General features: G+C 46.6%; 1 protein-coding gene across 1 annotated transcript in view; it reads left to right on the forward strand.

The window, feature by feature from the left end:
* Nucleotides 1-20,311, forward strand: part of LOC137095328 (regulator of nonsense transcripts 1-like) — a 479,058-nt gene that overhangs the window by 457,675 nt on the left and 1,072 nt on the right. The window contains exon 25 of the mRNA XM_067461830.1: nt 18,263-20,311. This exon is cut by the window's right edge and continues 1,072 nt beyond it. The gene's annotated coding sequence lies outside the window, so the exon portion shown is untranslated. The remainder of the gene's footprint in view (nt 1-18,262) is intronic.

The raw sequence follows: 20,311 nt of genomic DNA on the forward strand, positions 1-20,311 counted from the left end.
CAAAACCAAGGTTACAACAACATCTGTTATAGAACTCAAGTATGCTGATGACAATGTCATCTGTGCACATTTAGAAGAAGATCTATAAGCCGCTCTAAACACCTTCGCAGAAGCATACAAGAAGCTCGGCCTGTCATTGAACATCGAGAAAACCAAAGTGCTGTTCCAGCAGTCACCAGTCAACCCCTCTCCTATGCCAGAGATACAACTTAATGGTGTAACATTAGAAAATGTTGACCATTTCTGCTACCTTGGCAGCGACCTCTCCACCAAAGTTAACATTGACACCAAAATACAACACCTCCTGAGTTCTGCAAGAGCAGCATTTTTCCAAATGAAGCAGAGAGTGTTTGAGGACCGGGACATCCGTAGGGATACCAAGGTGCTTGTTTATAAAGCTATTGTCCTCCCCACCCTACTATATGGCTGTGAAACATGGACTGTCTACAGACGTAACATGCAACTCCTGTAACGATTCAATCAGCGCTGCCTGCGGAAAATCCTGTAAATCTCTTGGGAAGACAAACGGACAAACATCAGCCTACTGGAAGAAGCAAAGACCACCAGCATTGAAGCGATGGTCCTCCACCATCAACTCCGCTAGACCGACCATGTTGTCCGGATGCCTGATCAACATCTCCCAAAGCAGTTGCTCTACTCCGAACTCAAGAACAGAAAATGGAATGTTGGTGGACAGGAGAAGAGATTTAAAGATGAGCTCAAAGCCAACCTAAAAACTCTGGCATAGACACTGAAAACTGGAAAGCCCTGGCCTGTAAGCGCTCCAACTGGAGGTCAGCTATGACCAGCAGTGCAGCAGAATTTGAAGCGGCACGATTGGAGGGTAAAAGAGAAACGTGCCAAGAGGAAGGCGCGTCAAGCCAAACCCAACTGAGACCGCCTTCCACCTGGAAACCAATGCCCTCACTGTGGAAGAAGATGCAGGTCAAGAATAATGTTCCACAATCACCTATGGATCCAGAAGAATACTGATTCTGGAAGACTATCCTACTTGGCCAACGAGGGATCGCCTAAGTAAGTAAGTATCTGTATATAGAGATGTGTGTATATATGGGTGTGATGTGCTTATATATGTGTGTATGTCACTGAGTAGTTGGCTGAGATGAAGCGCACGAGAAGGGGTCTAGAGTGCATCTGGAGGAAATCTCGAGGTGTCTCCAACCAAATGTGGGCTAGATCCTCACTTAGGACCTACACCACAGCTATACTGGCAGCCAAGGAAACCTTCTTGACTGCTCCTATAGCGTCCGCATCCAATAGATCTTCAGAGCTGTTTTGGGTCATTGGGGAGCTCCTTCATCCCCCTGGGGTGGAGAAGGCCTTTAACGACACAACAGCTCGGTTCTGCAAGTTCACGCACCATTGGTTAAATGGATGAACCCAGTGCTCACCAATGCTTCCTCTTCATCCTGGAAAGAAGTGACGGGCAGAGTGCCGCAGGGTTCCGTCCTGGGCCCGGTCCTGTTCAACATGTTTATTAATGACTTAGATGAAGGGTTAGATGAAGGCAGGATCATCAAGTTTGCAGACGACGCCAAATTGGGAGGAATAGGCAATACCTCAGAGGACAAGAGCAGGATTCAAAACAATCTTGACAGATTAGAGAGATGGGCCAAAACTAACAAAATGAAGTTCAACAATGACAAATGCAAGATACTCCACTTTGGCAGGAAAAACGAAACACAAAGATACAGAATGGGGGATGCCTGGCTTGAGAGATATTGACAAGCTGGAATGTGTCCAGACGAGGGTGACTAAAATGATCAAGGGTCTGGAGAACAAGCCCTATGAGGAGCAGCTTAAGGAGCTGGGCATGTTTAGCCTGAAGAAGAGAAGGCTGAGAGTAGGCCTGTTTGATCAAGAAAAAATTTGTTTCTAAAATCGATTTGTAATTGGGGTGTTTTTTTGTTTCGATATTTAAAATATTTACAAAACTTTCCAAAAAAATGTTTTGTTATTTACGAAATTTCGTAAATATTTACAAAATATTTTAGAAACAAATTTTTTCTTGATCAAACAGGCCTAATAACCACAGCTCCATACCATTGAAACAGGAGTTAAAGCAGTATCAAATTGCATCAACTTTACAGTGTAGATGCTCCTCCAGACTCTGCAGGGTGCTAATCCCCCTCCTCCCCATTTTTCCAACCCCATTTCCACGTGTTTTGGCCCCTCACCGCTATCCTTTGCAGCATCCTGCCCCGGAAGCTCCTGCAGGCCGCCTTCACACGTGCTTTGCCAGAGTCCCGCGAGTCACATGATAGCAGGACGGCAACCAATAGCCATGCAGAGAGGCCGCAGGGCGCGGTGGGAAATGTAGTCCAGAGACCTACACGCTTTTGTTTTGTATGTAACTGCTTAATCTAGTCTCAGACATACTTTTTCTCTCTCTTGAATTCCGCCCAAGGTCTTCAGCCTCCTCTGCCAAAGAGTGCTCGTACATCACCTAAGAAGTGCCGGGAGGGGGGGGGAGGAGGAGGAGGGCGCAGCAGCTGGAGCCGATCGGATGGCGCGCGCGCTCCTGCGCCCTCCTCCTCCTCCTCCCCCCCTCCCGGCACTTCCTGCAACACAGCTGGGAGGAGGAGGAGGAGGAGGAGCGCGCAGGAGCGCGCGCGCCATCCGATCGGCTCCGGCTGCTGCGCGCTCCTGCTCGCTCCTCCTCCTCCTCCTCCTCCCAGCTGTGTTGCAGGAAGTGCCGGGAGGGGGAGGAGGAGGAGGAGGGCGCAGCAGCCGGAGCCGATCGGATGGCGCGCGCGCTCCTGCGCCCTCCTCCTCCTCCTCCCCCCCTCCCGGCACTTCCTGCAACACAGCTGGCAGGAGGAGGAGGAGCGCGCAGGAGCGCGCGCGCCATCCGATCGGCTCCGGCTGCTGCGCCCTCCTCCTCCTCCTCCTCCCAGCTGTGTTGCAGGAAGTGCCGGGAGGGGGGGGGAGGAGGAGGAGGGCGCAGGAGCGCGCGCGCCATCCGATCGGCTCCGGCTGCTGCGCCCTCCTCCTCCTCCTCCCCCTCCCGGCACTTCCTGCAACACAGCTGGGAGGAGGAGGAGGAGGAGGGCGCAGCAGCCGGAGCCGATCGGATGGCGCGCGCGCTCCTGCGCGCTCCTCCTCCTCCTCCTCCTCCCAGCTGTGTTGCAGGAAGTGCCGGGAGGGGGTGGAGGAGGAGGAGGAGGGCGCAGGAGCACGCGCGCCATCCGATCGGCTCCGGCTGCTGCGCCCTCCTCCTCCTCCTCCCCCTCCCGGCACTTCCTGCAACACAGCTGGGAGGAGGAGGAGGAGGGCGCAGCAGCCAGAGCCGATCGGATGGCGCGCGCGCTCCTGCGCGCTCCTCCTCCTCCTCCTCCTCCCAGCTGTGTTGCAGGAAGTGCCGGGAGGGGGGGGAGGAGGAGGAGGAGGGCGCAGGAGCGCGCGCGCCATCCGATCGGCTCCGGCTGCTGCGCTCTCCTCCTTCTCCTCCCCCTCCCGGCACTTCCTGCAACACAGCTGGGAGGAGGAGGAGGAGGAGGGCGCAGCAGCCGGAGCCGATCGGATGGCGCGCGCGCTCCTGCGCGCTCCTCCTCCTCCTCCTCCTCCCAGCTGTGTTGCAGGAAGTGCCGGGAGGGGGAGGAGGAGGAGGAGGAGGGCGCAGGAGCGCGCGCGCCATCCAATCGGCTCCGGATGCTGCTCGCGCCGCCCCTTCGCCCCGCCCGCCCCATTTACTGCTGGGGTGCTTGGGAGCGCCGGATTGGCTCCCAGGCACCAGCAGCACAGCAGCCTCCATCCCATTAACGAGACGAGCTGAAGCTCGTAAAAAAAATGGGGCTGCTGTTTCGATATTTTTAAACCCTTCCGGGTTTGAAAATATGTTTTGATATCGCGTCGGATATGGTAAAAATAACGATTAAATTACGAAATAACGAATTAACGAACTAAAACCGACAGGCCTAGCTGAGAGGAGATATGATAGCCATGTATAAATATGTGAGAGGAAGCCACAGGGAGGAGGGAGCAAGCTTGTTTTCTGCTTCCTTGGAGACTAGGACGTGGAACAATGGCTTCAAACTACAAGAAAGGAGATTCCATCTGAACACGAGGAAGAATTTCCTGACTGTGAGAGCCATTCAGCAGTGGAACTCTCTGCCCCGGAGTGTGGTGGAGGCCCCTTCTTTGGAAGCTTTTAAACAGAAACTGGATGGCCATCTGTCAGGGGTGATTTGAATGCAATATTCCTGCTTCTTGGCAGAATGGGGTTGGACTGGATGGCCCATGAGGTCTCTTCCAACTCTTTGATTCTATGATTCTATTATTCTATGATTTTGCGAATAAAGTCGCTTGGATATGCCTCGACCTAGACTCCAGTTTAAATACAGTGCAAGAGAAGGTGACCGAGGCATCTGCTTGGCCGGTTTTGTGGGATTCCTTCCGACTTGTTCATCCTGATGACGTGGAGGGGGCCGTTGGGGCTGTGAGGGCGACCACATCAGCTCTGGACCCTTGCCCTTCTTGGCTAATTAAATCAGCCAGGGGTGGGTTGATTGATTGGTTTGTGATGATCATTAATGTTTCATTGGAGCAGGAGATATTTCCATCTGGTTTGAAACAGGCTGTGGTGAGACCACTCCTGAAAAAGGCCCCCCTTGACTCCACGGTCTTGAGCAATTACAGGCCAATCTCCAACCTCCCTTTTTTGGGCAAAGTGCTGGGCAAGGTGCAGCTCTCAACTCCAGGGATTCCTGGATGTCATCGATTACCTGGACCAGTCTGGCTTTAGGCTTGGTCACAGGACCGAGACAGCTTTGGTCGCCTTGGTGGATGACCTCCGCAGGGAGCTGGACAGGGGGAGTGTGACCCTGCTGGTTTTCTTGGACATCTCAGCAGCTTTTGATACCATCGACCATGTGTATCCTTCTGTGATGGCTCTCCGGGATGGGTCTTGGGGGCATGGCTCTGTCGTGGCTCCAGTCCTTCATGGAGGGCCGCTCCAAGATGCTGAAGCTGGAGGACACCTGCTCGGACCCCTGGCCTTTTACCTGTAGGGTCCCGCAAGGTCCCATTCTGCCCCCCATGCTTTTCAACATCTGCATGAAATTGCTGGGTGAGGTTATCCGAAGTTTTGCAGTTGGATGCCACCTCTATGCAGATGATGCCCAACTCTACTACTCTTTTCCACCTAATTCTAAGGAAGCCCCATGGGTACTGGACGAGTGCCTGGCCACTGTGGCTGTCTGGATGAGGATAAGTTGAGGATCAATCCTGACAAGACAGAGGTCCTCCTGGTCGAACATAAGCCAGATCGGGGTATAGGGTGGCAACCTGTGCTTGGTGGGGTTGCACTCCCACTGAAGGCTCAGGTTCACAGCTTGGGTGTCCTAGATTCATCACTAATGCTTGAAGCTCAGGCATCAGCAGTGGCTGGGAGGGCCTTCGCACAATTAAGACTCGTGCTCCAGCTGCGACTATACCTCGTGAAATAGGATCTGGCCAGGGTGGTCCATGCCTTAGTCACCTCCAGATTGGATTACTGCAATGCATTCTACATGGGGCTGTCCTTGAAGATGGCTTGGAAATTTCAATTGGTCCAACATAGGTCAGCCAGGCTACTTACTGGGGTAGCTTACAGGGAGCGATCAACCCCCCTGTTTAAGGAGCTCCTTTGACTGCAATTCATTTTCCAGTCCCAATTCAAGGTGCAGGTTCTTACCTACAAAACTCTGAACAGTTTGGGACCCACCTACCTGCGTGATCGCATTTCTGTGTACGAACCCACGCGATCTCTTCTATCATCTGGAGAGGCCCTGCTTTTACTACAACCTTCCTCATAGGCGCAATTGGTGGGGATGAGGGAGAGGGCCTTCTCCATGGTGGCCCCCCGACTCTGGAACTCACTTCCCAAGGATATCAGGCAAGCCCCCACATTGGCAGTCTTTAGGAGGAGCCTGAAAATGTGGCATTTCCAGTGTGCCTTCCCTGAATAAAGAGAGCAACCCAACGGGTAATCACTGTATTCCTGTCAGATATACAGAACACAGACATATACAACTAAACAAAATTAGACATGTGCAAATGACCCTGTATTACATTGCAACACGCATATAAAGAGAATGGCAAGATTGGGCCAGGATACTATTGGATTTGCGTTAGTTGGACAAGAAGGAAAGATACTGCCCCAGTCTGGAATGGCACATGTACAACTAAATCTCTGATTCCTGCTAAATTAAGATTATTTTATATACAACAGCCACTTGGGGCATGGGACAAAACAATTCAGATGGACCAGAGTTTAAGGGGCACACAGTGACACATAACAATATGACATTCAATACGACATAATTGACAGAATCATAAAGAATTGGTGCAATCTTGTCTCCATGGATTGGAAGAGCACTAACTTGTGCTCTTCGCCGGATATTTCCAGTATGATGGCGGCGCGATAACAGCAACTCTCTCCAAGGGTAAGAAAGAGAACTATAATCCGAGGCAAATCAGCGCTTATCCACCCCATCCCGATCTCCCCTCAACTGCTCCGTTACCGGCATCATCCCAGGGTCATGAAGGTGGCCTTTGGGGGTTGACTGGAGGGAACACCATTGGAAAAGGGGTAGAAGAAGGTTGGGAGAGGAAGAAGGTAGAGCGGAGGGCTACCGCCATTAGCAGCCTTGAGTACGCCCCCTTCCCGGCTGTTTCTATCGCCTACTCAGGACTTACCAAACTTCTAACTTGCTGTTGCCGCTATCGGCGAGGAGACAAGGACTGCCTGCTTCTCTGGGAGCTATTAATTGCCATCTTCTCGGCGCCTGCTCTTGTCTGGGGCTGCCAGAACTCGGATTACGAGACTCTACTCCTTTGTGCTCCTCCGCGTCCACTCTCTTGGAGGAGTGCTGCCTGACATCACGCCACTGCGGCTTGAATCGGCGCCTTGCTGGAGGCCTGGAGCACGGCCTGACATCACGCCGCTGCCGCTTGCGTCGCCGCCTTGCTGCTTGGGACTTGTAGCAGCTTGGATCCCTTGCCTAGCTGCGGGGGATCAGTACCCGGTTGGCTCCCTGTGGCGCCGGCTGGGCCTGGCTCTGGCGCTTGGCGAGGCCTCTCCATCTGGGCCTCGGCGTCGGCGTTTGGCATTGGAGTGGGCTCCTCCATCAGGGGCCCGGCGTTGCCTCGCCGTTCTTTGCATCAGCCGCAGCTCTCCATAATAACACAGTTGGATTGCTCCCCCCATCTCTATCCCACCCAGTTGGTCTGATCCCCCCCCCATCTCTACCCCACCATTATCCAACTTCACCTGGGGCCCGAACGGGCAGTGCTGTGTCCAGCGGCCTCCTTCTGGGTGCCTTCACTGGAGGTAGAGGGAAGGAGCTGAGTTCCAGGAGCGATCTTGGAGTTGCTTTGGAATTGAACAAGTGGAGGACCTTCCCTCCTCATCTGCCAGCCCGGAGGTGAGGGTGTAGGAAAGAGGAACAAGCCAGCAAGAAATTGACATCACTGCTGTTGCTGTTAACCCGCTGTTCAGCTGTTCAGCCCTACTCAGCCTCCGGCTATTGAACAACTGTGTGGGGGGAGTATTATCATGTCCTGAGGCTGGCGGCTTTTATCCTTGCCACCAACAACAACAATTTAACATCAAGACTAACACCACAATGGCGGACGGTTGGTGTTGATACCGGTCAGAAGATTTGTCCGCCATTACCATCCAGCGTTCACCGTTCAATCATTTGGTATTAGTGCTAATTACCATCTTATACTGCCCCCTCTGGCCAAGCCGAGCTGTGTAAATAACATCTGATCTCCAGCTCTGAAGCTCTTGGCAAACTGTGATGTTAATTAATAGACACTACCTCTTGCACGAGTATATCATCTGTTTCGTGATCAGTGCCACTACCCATTGGCTGGTCGGGAAGATTCGGGAGTCTGGCCAAGGGGATGCCGGCTCGTTCTCCACGGATCCTCAGAAGCCGGTCTCCTGAATCCGAACTGACTACCCTTGATTGAGCAGTGGCCTAGCCCAAGAAGGCAAAGAACTTTTTCGAACTGGTTCCACCACTATGTCACTTTAGCCTAGAGCACTTTAGACCTACCATTAGTCACTTTAGCTTAGAGCACTTTAGACCTACCATATCCTGCCAGAGCCCTGCTATTAACTGGTTCCAAATTATTTATCTATGTCTGTGTTGTTATTCAGGGATTAAGGTATTACTAGATCAGTACCCTAGACTGTTGTCTGAGACCCTGCATTAGCACTTTAAATTGTAATTCGAGGATATTGATAACTACTGCACTTTATGTATCCAACTGCCTTACTATTTATATTTATTGCCTCCATTTCTAACCATTGGTATAATTGCATATTACTGTTTTCTGGAATATTAGAAGAGGCAGGAAATATAGAGGGGAGGGAATGCTGGGTTCCGGATATAATTAAGCTTGTAAATGACCCTTACCAAGAAGTAACAACAGGAACAAAAACTGAGAAGGGAGGGGGGAACTTCCTCGGGGGGAGGGGTTCTGCGGGCAGGGGACACACTATAGAGGTGGTGACAGGTAGGGGGAGATACGGGAAAGGGAGAACAAAACATCTAATTCGGCCAAAAAAATATGACAATAGATTGGCAGCTTCCAAATATATTAATAATCAGAAACAACATCAAATTCGACCCAAAACTTACAATAGAACATTGGCAATCCCAAAGATCAATCATGATGTGATTCAACAACCAATTCGACCCAAAATTGACAAGAAAACATTGGCAGTTCCAAATCATTCTCCTGACAAGATACAGCTGAGGTGCCAGGATGGTGGTCCCTCTGGGTTGAAGGTAGTGCTGCTTAACGCCAGGTCAGTAAATGGGAAAACATCTACCATCCGGGATCTAATCCTTGAAGAACAAGCTGACCTGGCTTGTATAACAGAAACCTGGCTGGATGAGGGGGGTGGGGTAAATCTCTCCCAACTCTGTCCAACAGGCTACTCTGTGCAGCACCAACCAAGATCCGGAGGGCGGGGAGGAGGAGTTGCGGTGGTCTATAAGGACGTTATCCCCCTGATCAGGTGCCCCATCCTTCAATCATCTTCCTTTGAGTCTGTCAGCATCAGGATAGGGGACCGGGACAGGATAGGGATTCTGTTAGTGTACCGACCACCCCGCTGCACTATAGTCTCCCTACCTGAGCTAGCAGGAGTGATCTCGGACATGGCGTTGAATTCTCAGCGCCTCTTGATGCTGGGAGATTTCAATGTGCATGCCAAGACCTCCTTATCAGGTGCGGCTCAGGACTTCATGGCCGCCATGGCAACCATGGGGCTGTCCCAATTAGTATCTGGTCCCACCCATAGTGCCGGACACACATTGGATTTGGTTTTCTACCAGGGATGGAAAGAAGGTGGTAGGGTGGAGGAGCTGACCATCGCTCCATTGTTATGGACCGATCACCACCTGATCAGGTTTAGACTTACCGTGCCTCTTAACCTCCACAGGGGTGGTGGACCCATTAGAATGGCCGCCCCAGGAGACTTATGGATCCAAATGGCTTCCTGACAGCTCTTGGGGAATTTCCCACTTCCTTGGCAAGCGACTCTGTCGATGCTCTGGTCTCGCACTGGGAGAGTGAGATGACTAGGGCAATTGATACAATCGCACCGGAGCGCCCCCTCTCGAGTAACCGAGCTAAACCATCTCATTGGTTTACTGAGGAGCTGGCAGCGATGAAGCGAAATAAGAGGAAGCTAGAGCGCGTATGGCGCTGGAACCCTTCCAAATCAGCCCAAACACGTCTGGAGACTTCTTAAGGCTCTATGAAGTGGCAATAGCGGCGGCACAGAAATCATTCTTTGCCACCAATATTGCATCTGCAAAGAATCGTCGGGCTGAGCTATTCCGAGTCGTCAGAGGATTGTTAAATCCACCGATGAGTGTGATCCCTGACGACTCGGTGGCTCTCTGTGAAGCATTTGCTCGATTCTTTGCGGATAAAGTTGCGCTGGTTCAGTCCGGATTCGATGTCATGTTATCTGCAGTCTCTGAGGATGTAACATGTGCACCTGCTTGTCCGGTTTTATTGGATTCATTTCAATTAGTTCAGCTTGAGAATGTGGACAGGATTCTTGAAGGGGTGAGACCTACCACATGCATCCTAGACCCTTGTGCCCATCCTGGCTGATAAAGGAAGCCAGAGGGGGTTTGGCAGAGTGGGTAAAGGTGGTGGTTAATGCCTCCTTACAGGAGGGAAAGATTCCAGCGAGCTTAAAACAAGCTATTATAAAACCGCTGTTGAAAAAACCATCACTGGACCCCACTCAATTAGACAACTTTCGGCCAGTTTCCAATCTCCCGTATTTGGGCAAAGGAATTCCTGGTAGACACTGATTATCTAGGAATTCCTGGTAGACACTGATTATCTAGATCCGGCACAGTCTGGTTTTAGGCCGGGACATGGAACTGAGACAGCCTTGGTCGCCTTGGTAGATGATCTTCGCAGGGAGCTGGACAGGGGGAGTGTGTCCCTGTTAGTTCTGCTGGACCTCTCAGCGGCCTTCGATACCATCGACCACGGTATCCTTCTGGGGCGCCTTGTAGACATGGGATTTGGGGTTACTGCTCTGGAGTGGCTCCAATCCTTCCTCGAGGGTCGGTCCCAGAAGGTGTTACTGGGTGACACCTGTTCAACCCCACAACCATTGTTGTGTGGAGTCCCACAGGGTTCAATTCTGTCCCCAATGTTGTCCCCAACATCTACATGAAGCCGCTGGGGGAGATCATCCGGAGTTTCAGAATGCGATGTTATCTCTATGCAGATGAATTCCAAATCTGTCACTCCTTTCCACCTGTCACCAAGGAGGCTGTCCAGACCTTGAACCGGTGCTTGGCCGCTGTGTCGGACTGGATGAGAACTAACAAATTGAAATTGAATCCAGACAAGACAGAGGTCCTACTGGTCAGTTGTAAGGCCGAACAGGGAATAGGGTTACAGCCTGTGTTAGATGGGGTTACACTCCCCCTGAAGACGCAGGTTCGCAGCTTGGGAGTGATCCTGGACTCATCGCTGAGCCTGGAACCCCAGGTTTCAGCGGTGGCCGGGAGAGCTTCGGCACAATTAAAACTCGTGCGCCAGCTGCGCCCGTTCCTTGGGAAGTCTGATCTGGCCACGGTGGTCCACGCCCTTGCTACATCCCAAATAGATTACTGCAACGCACTTTACGTGGGGTTACCTTTGAAGTCTGTTTGGAAACTTCAATTAGTCTAATGGGCGGCAGCCAGATTAATCACCCGAGCGTCATACAGGGAACACACCACTCCTCTGTTACGTCAGCTCCACTGGCTGCCGATCCAGTTCCAAGCACAATTCAAAGTACTGGTTTTGACCTTTAAAACCCTCTACGGCTCCGGCCCAGTGTACTTGTCCGAACGTATCTCCTTCTATGTCCCACCACGGAGTTTAAGATCTTCTCGGGAGGCCCTGCTCTCGGCCCCACCTTTATCACAAGTGAGGCTGGTGGGGACGAGAGACAGGGCCTTCTCAGTGGTGGCCCCTCACCTGTGGAATTCACTCCCCGGGGAAATTAGGTTGTCAACATCCCTCCTCTCCTTCAGGAGAAAGCTGAAGACATGGATATGGGACCAGGCATTTGGGTAGTCTGGCAGGGTAACATGGTAATGATGACTAGAGCTGGAAAAGACTATGGCAATGCTAAACGGATTGATGGATTTTAGAACATGATGAACGCAGGTTTTAGAGCGGGTTTTAGTTGATATTGTATTGTGTTATATTGTATTGTATTAATTGTCTGTTTTTAATCTATCGTGTTTTGCTATTGCATTTTATTGTAATTGTGGGCATCAAATTGTGCCGGATGTAAGCCGCCTTGAGTCCCCCCTAGGGGGTGAGAAAGGCGGGGTATAAATGACTGAAATAAATAAATAAATAAATAAATTTCAGCACAACTAAAAAAATTGGCAAACTACATAAATAAATAGATTAGAACCCCTCCAAATAAGACACCCAGATGCAGCACAAATTGGCAGTAGACCACCTGTACAGAGAAGGAGGTCTATGCATTTGTTGCAAAATGAGGATGTTTCCAAGATACACCAAATAGTCAACACAATCAGTTCCTCATACACTGAAGACTCAAATTGAGGGGGGTAGCTCATCTCACGGCTGCCTGGCTTGCAATGGTTAAAAGCTTTAGTCATGTCTGGAATTGCAATTGTCATAATGCTGTTGATATTTTTGTGTTGCTTCAACACATAACCCTATTAACAACATGTGTTAATAGGGTTATGCTGCCCTTTGCAGTGGCACCTAAAAAGACTGAACAGATACAACTCTTGGAGGTCAACCCAATTAGGATCACAACAAAATATACATCCTTAGGTTGAAAAAACATCCCAAGTGGACAGAGATGATTGGCCAGAACAGAATGTCATTGTTTAACAATAAGATTAACTGCTTCTTTGCTCTGCTTTTGTAAAACCTGCTTGATTTGCTTCGCTGAAAAGATTTCAGCTCTGCAAAAGAAAAAGGGGAATAGACGGGACGTAGTTTTAAAAAAGGGAATTTTCAGATACGTTCCCAATGCCCATGCATCCTAATTTACTGGCATATTGACCTATTTCTGCAGTAGGCCTATGTTTACAGAAAATGCTGATTGTTTGAAAAATCAGTGCTCCAGAGAAGAAGTTAGTATTCAAGGATAACAGTACATCCGGACAAATCCAGCTAGCTGGTGTCTAGTTGGAACCCCCAAGATTCCAAGTTGCTCTGGAGCCATATTTGCAACACACTAATAGATAAGATACAGTCATGGTCAGAGAACAATAGGCTATAGTTGTGCCATAATTGTGTCATTGTTAGGATCCCATGTGTACTATGTCAATCAAAATCATAAACAACTAATGAACAACTGTATAGCTATCTTAGACCAGTAAAATGATTTGTCTTTAGGAACCAACGAAAATGTATATTTCATTTACTACCAAAGTGATAAAAGCTCTGCAGCCCATTGGAGGTTGCAACAAACCCTTTGATTGCATTCCTGTATGCTTATTTGTCGTTATTGCTATGGCCACAAAATAATTGGGTGTTTTTGCAGTTTAAAAGGTTCAACTTTGTGGTGTCCATCCTTGCCCTCCCTATTAGAAAGGGGGCTTCTGCCTTTTTTGGGAAATATTTTGGTTTCTTTGCCTCTACATTTTCTGGAGGTTCCACTGAGATCATTTCTGAGGGCAATTTTGGAGGCACAAGAGAGAGATTTTTGGGACTTACGACTTGAGCCCTTCTCTGGGTGGCAGGAGAGGGGGAAACCGCCTGCACAAAAGCCGGGCCCATCATAAATCAATAGCTGCCAGGCTTTTTGCCCTACCTTGACATCCCTAGTCGGTTGAATCAATGCAAAAATCTCCAGAACAGCCGGGTCGTAAGGATGCGTAAGTATGGATGAAATTATTTGTTGATTTACATGTTCAGATAGTTAGTGGGAATATAGTTCTGCAGCAAAAATTTCTTTGGACTAGAGCTGTGTGGGAGAGTGGACAGATGCCTCTGAAAAATCACTTTCTGATTTGAGAAAAAGATTTGAGAAAAAGCTAGCTAGAGAACACATTTAGAAAAAAAGAGTTCTTGATTGTGTGAGACTCCCTGGGAATTGTCAATTGTGTGAAATTCCCTGGAAACTAGGTCCTGTGAGACTTTGTGGTGTTGGAGGTATGTGTGATATGTATACATGATTTTGAGTGAGTGGCAGCAAAGATTCCGCAAAATTGTGTGTGTCCATGTGTTGCAACACTGGATTGAGATTTGTTTATGTATGTTTGAAGCTCTGTTGTGTGAAAAAAAAATGTGAGTATCTGATTTAGTTTAAAAGAAGAACCAAGAGTGTTGGGTGAAAAGATTTAGCATTTTTGTTTAAAATGAAAGTGAGAACCGTTTTGTGTAAAAAAAAAAGAGTTGGATTCTTGTTTTTTCAAATGAGGACTCGGTGTTCCAGTGCTCGGAAGAAGATAGGAATGTGGATTGAAATGATGTGCCGAAGGAGAGCTTTGTGTCCTGAACTCTGATACAAAAAATATATGTTAGAATTGGTGAAATGCCTGGAAAAGTTGGCAGATCATTTGGTTATTTTGACTTTGTGTGTATGTGCACCTAAATGTTATGGGACTAAGTTTGAAATTCTGTATATTCAATTGAAGAAATGCCTGGAAAGTTTGGGAGTCTTAAGTTCAACTCAGACATGTTGAATTGAAAGGTATATATAAAATGTTAATTGTGTTTGAAGGATTCAAGGAAAGAAAAAGAAGGAAGGCCCAATTCAATGGGAAATGAATTTATGTTTGAAATGTGTCTTTTTGATCTTTGGCAGCACACCCTTTGTGCAGCAGCCTTTGTGCTGCAGCTGTGTTTTTAAAACGTAAGAATATGTGCATAATGACAAAATGGACAATCTTTAATGCTTTCAATAATTGTTTTTAATTTCTGATGTTTATGTTCTGTTCTGTGTGCTGTTTTCAAATTATGTGTGCAAAGAGGAGAAGCTGACCTTGGGAGGTTTGTGTGTGTGAACAAGGTTTCTCTGTGTGTGTGAATGTGTAAATGAGTCCTTACCTATTAACCACTAACCTGCCATTGAGGGATTGATTGTGAGAGAGTTTGGAGAATGAATATTTGTCTATTCTATATGACATTTTCTGAAATGGTTAAAATCCTGATTAGTTCTGTGTCTATGAAAAATGAGTTGCATTATGAATATGTATCTTATGATAACATGAGAATTTTCCCGCTTGGGCTGTATAAATGTAGTCTTGAGAATGCCCAGAATAAAAGTGCAGTATGTTATAGAGATAAAAACTTACACCGTGAGCCAGCCTGAGATCAAATGGTGTTTATTGTTCTCTGAAAGGAAAAAAAAATAGACAAAATGGATTGACTGTGTTTTAAGAGTGTGTTTTTTAAAAACAAAGGTTTTAACTTTATTTTTACTCAAGAATATGAAATAATTCTTATGTTTAAAGCAACTGCTTGTCACGAGAGGATAAAATCATGCCAGAGTTTTAAAAGTTATTTTAAAGAGCTGTTCTGAAAACGCAAAAGTTGCCAGAGGAGATAAGAACATGGTGATCCCTTGCCATTCTCTTTAAAAGTGCCAGAGTTTTAAAAGTTATTTTAAAGAGCTGTTCTGAAAACGCAAAAGTTGCCAGAGGAAATAAGAACATGGTGATCCCTTGCCATTCTCTGGCAGAAGAAAGAAAAAATGGTTATGAATGGTACATTTTAAAAGTATCTAATACAGAGTTGGAATTTTTAGTGTTCAAATTTATGAATGCTTACAAGAGCTTCTCGTAGCTTCCTGATTCAAAGGGGGAAATGCTTCATTTTTGCCCTCCCTTCTTCTATGGACCATTATTAGACATTAACTCCTTGCAGGTTGGGACGTTTTAAGGCTTGTGTCAAGAGGAGAAAAGTTACATCTGTGTGTGGACAAAAAAGTTTAAAGTTTGGGCTGTTGTAAGTTTTTCAGGCTGAATGGCCATGTTCCCGAAGCATTGTCTCCTGATGTTTCACCTGTAACTATAGCAGGCATCCTCAGAAGTTGTGAATTTAAAGTTTTCTTTTGAAAAAGAAGAGGCACAGGATTCATGTCTAAAATTGTTTTGTGCCAGAAAGTTTTTGGGTTGTAGAGTCTGATTTTGTTCCAAAGCAACAGCTTGCTAGGAGTTGTGGAATTTGTACAGGCATTTTCTTTTTGAGGGAGGATCCACCCCCCCCTCCCTTTCCCCTGTTGTCATTGTTGGAAGCACAGAATAACAGGATGGCTTTTTCTTCAGATTTTTTTTGTTGTGTCAGGAGTGACTCCTGGTGTGAGAGAATTGGCTGTCTGCAAGGACATTGCCCAGGGGACGGCTGGATGATTTGATGTTTTTATCATCCTTGTGGGAGGCTTCTCTCATGTCCCCGCATGAGGAGCTGGAGCTGATAGAGGGAGCTCATCCGCCTCTCCCCGGATTCGAACCTGCGACCTGTCGGTCTTCAGTCCTGCCGGCACATGGGTTCTTCAGAATGCTGTGGGATGACTGCAGTGCTTTTATGTTAGAAATAAGTGGAAACCACGACAAGGTGACAACAGAGAAAAACATGTCTTAAATTGAGCAGGAAAAAACTGCCTTTTAAAAAAATCAAGTTGCAGCTTGCCTATAGATAGATTGAGACACTGGTTGATGGACAGAATTCTTCACATTGTTTTTGTTTGGTATTTAATTCAAAAGAAAAGCTGCAACTGATTTTTACAGCAGAATTGGGTTATAGTTCTTAGCCCAAGGTGGCTGTATATCATAGTTTGCTTCAAACATAGAACAAAGTAACTCTAAGAATTCCTTTGGAATATAGATTTTGCTATTTTGGCCCAATTCCTCTACAAAGTTACTAAAAGAGATAATTCTGGAATGGGACATTAGAACAGGTGGATAGGGCAGCTTGCCCTGGATTTTGCCAGATTTAAGAGACAATGCCTAGCAAAGGGTCCAAGAGATTTTTGCCAGATTTGAGAGACAATGCCAGCGAAGGGCTCAAGAGACTTTTCACTGTTTTTTTTTAATTTGGAAAATAGGTCGCAGATGGAATGAGCTAACCAAGAGTGCCAGTATATATTGCTAAAGGATTACTTGCAGCAGATGGATGAACTGTGAGATAAATCATGGAGAAGAACCGTGATGTAGAGAAATGTTTATTATAAAGTGTTTATTATACTGTGTTTAAACTGTATTTATGTTTTACATGGGTTGCCATGGCCTAGCTGTGAGAGATAGGTTGCCATGGTGACAAGGCAGAAGAGGAGGTGGGCGGAGCTTAAGGAGAAAAAGGTTTGAAAGCGACAGTTAATTTTCAGTCAGGAGGATGAGACCCTGAGAGGAGGAGCAGAGTCAGATAGGACTCTGGAAAAGTAGTTTAGTCAGGAGGATGAGACCCTGAGAGGAGGAGCAGAGTCAGATAGGACTCTGGAAAAGTAGTTTAGTCAGGAGGAAGAGACCCTGAGAAGAGGAGCAGAGTCAGTTAGGGCTCTGTGTTGTGAAGCAGTGTAAATTCAGTTAGTTCTTAGTATTTGTGAATATTTCTTCAGCAAGGGAGCTGAAGGTGAAACCTCGTTAGATTGCTTGTGTTAAAAAGAATCTAACGGAGGGGGTTTTAGGATCGCCAGTAGTGAAAGACTGGGGATCAGTGGTTTGATCCGGTATAGGACAAACAGTGTGAATATTCACAACAGGGAACACTGAAATAATAAAGCACTTCACTGAAGAAGGAGTTTATAAGATTGTAACATCAGAAGCCTGAATGTATCTCAACCAAGCCATATTGTAACCATCAAGCATGTGCCAAGTTCAACATCTCAATATTGCAACAATTACGCTTTGTTAACAATAAACTTGTTCTCTTTGTTATTTTAAACCTGCCTCCTCCATTGATTTTACGTTTGGTGCATTCCACTCTACCAAAGTTACCTCACAACGCAAATAGGGATAAACAGAGACTTTAATACCAGCGTCTCTATATATAATGGTGGCAGTTTAATCTAGCAGTCTCGGAACTTCCTTACAGTTAATGGTGGCATTAGGAGAATTAATACTTCCTCACATTTAGTGGGATTAACAGCGTCCTTACACATTTTTGGTGGTCCCATTTAGGTGACATTGGCAATCTTAAGGCACACAATCAGTTGTTACACGTGCCAATCTTTGCTTCTGCAGCTCAAACTCCATTCTCTTCAATTCTAACTCCTGTTCTCTATCTCTTTGTCTTTCTTTTGCCTCCATTTCCAGTTCTCTCTCTCTTTGTCTTTCTTTTGCCTCTATTTCCAATCGTTTCATCTCTAACTTGTACTTAAAAGCCATTTCTGACATAGGCACTGGCTCTGTCTCTGCCTCAGAGCCCGAACTTTCTTCTTGGTCTCCTTCTCTTTCCTCAGCCAGCTTTCTCTGCCGCCTGGTAGCCATGTTGTTGAAATATGGCTTTTACCTCACAACGTATTTCTAAATCAATCTTAAGGCACTCGATCAGTTGTTACACGTGAGATGAATCATGGAGAAAAACCGTGGAGAATTGTTTAAAAAGGATGGAGATCGGCCAAGAGAACTTTGGAGTGAGAGATCGTGGAGGCCCGCCAATGGATGTAGAAGTGAAAGATGTCAACAGAACTGACAACAAAACTGGCCCAGAGGACTTTAACAGATGGGTAATCAGTATTCCCTTCCCCCTTTTCTCTCACTATGTTTCTGCTTGTCTCTTTCAGCTCCTGAGCTCCTGTATGGGAACCTGTTCCTAAAATTGGATGGGACCCTGTTCCTAAATTGGATATCCAAAAGGCACCACAGCCAGCTGAGAAGCCTAATGGGAGTCCAAAACACAGGAGTCAAGCCTACCCAAACCACCACCCTCTGGGTAGGACGAGCTAAAGACTTGTGAGATATGGAGACTTTATTTTACAGACTTTCCAGGACACAGACTTTCTTAACACAGAGACTGACTTTAGAGACTAGAGACTTTGCTGGATACAGAGACTTGTACATAGAGACTGTCTTCATTTTACTTGAAATTTAATAGACTCATTTCTTCAATCAAGAAGGGGAATATATGCCCAGTTTGACTTACAGTAGATTGGGTTTTTTATGCCAGAGACTGAAAGGACATGAAAAGTGGACACAGGCCACTTTTGGCCTGGCAACAAGGACTGGATTTGATGCATATGGCCATATTTGGGCCTGACAATGCGGACTGGACTTGATCAAAATTTTACTGAGGAATACATCCTTTCTCCAATTGAATGATTTCTGTTGCTGAATTGTTAAAGTGGTTATTGTTACCATTTAGTTTTGATTGTTAGCTGGATAAGCTTTCATTCATTTGTGCTATTTCAGTCAAGTGTTTAAAACTGTGTTTTGATAAGAGATGAAGATGATGTCATTCACAGCCTGATGCCACAACCCATTACAGCAGGATGGGAGAAGGACATAGTCCACCAGTTGATAAATTGCATTGCAAAAGGATTGCAAGCAAAGGACTGTTGGGTATGTTCCTTGCAAACAGCCTGCTTTCTGGACACCATACACCAGACAACTGATCATGCAAATGATCCCAGTCATTTCATTTTGAAAAAAAGGGAGGTCTTCACCCCCTTGCCTCTTTGTACACCTTTGTACACCACTTAGGTCAGCCTAAACCTCACTTACAGACAAAGACATCTCACTATGACCATGCCCCATGTCCAATTGGGACAATACCCCAGATGTGACATCACTGTATTCCTGTCAGATATACAGGACACAGACATATACAACTAAACAGAATTAGACATGTGCAAACAACTCTGCATTACATTGCAACATGCCTTCAAAGACGCTGGCAAGATTGGGCCAGGACACTACTGGATTTGCGTTAGTTAGACAAGAAGGAAAGATACTGCCCCAGTTTGGAATGGCACGTGTGCAACTAAATCCCTGATTCCTGCTAGATTAAGATTCTTTGATATACAACAGCCACTTGGGGCATGGGACAAAACAATTCAGATGGACCAGAGTTTAAGGGCTACACAGTGACACATAACAATATGACATTCAATACGACATAATTGACAGAATCATAAAGAATTGCTGCAATCTTATTTTCATGGATTGGAAGAGCACTAACTGGTGCATTGCAGTGCAACTAAAAAATTTGGCATACTACACAAATAAATGGATTAGAACCCCTCCTGTGAAAGAGTGTGGTTAAAAGCTTACTGCCACCTAATGTGTGAGGAAAGCTGGGCAACAATCAATATAAGCTTAGGAGCTATTTTATAAAGGGACTATTAATTACAGAAGGCTTTATTCATTTGATAGCATAGCGTTTACTGTCCCTGGCTTGACTTTACTTCTTATGCAGGCAGTTTGTCTTAAGAGAAACTGTATCAGGCAAGGCTTGAGGAAAACAGTAACAAGTTTATTTTAACAGGAGTATAACATGTTTAACTGTTTCTTCACAAGAGGCACAAATCTTGATTGGTTACATTAATAAGGTTTCATGAGTAATCTCAGGCACAGACTTCAAGATGTTTCTATAAGCAGATGTAGCTCTTCTGGACAACTGTCCTAATAAAACAAATAAGCTAAAAGGCTTATTAACAGAATTGGTTCCCAGCCAAACCTTGATTCTTAACTCAGAATCAATAACCCTCTGTAGTTTTATCACTACCGGGTCCTTTTCTGTAACCCCTTTGATCACCAATTAATTCCCTGAATCTCCACCCAGAGACTCAGTCTTCCCAGTAACTCACCGGCTTACTGACTGACTTTCAAAACAG

The sequence above is a fragment of the Anolis sagrei genome, chromosome Y (genome assembly GCF_037176765.1).
Source record: "Anolis sagrei isolate rAnoSag1 chromosome Y, rAnoSag1.mat, whole genome shotgun sequence".
In the NCBI taxonomy this organism is placed as follows: Eukaryota; Metazoa; Chordata; class Lepidosauria; order Squamata; family Dactyloidae; genus Anolis; species Anolis sagrei.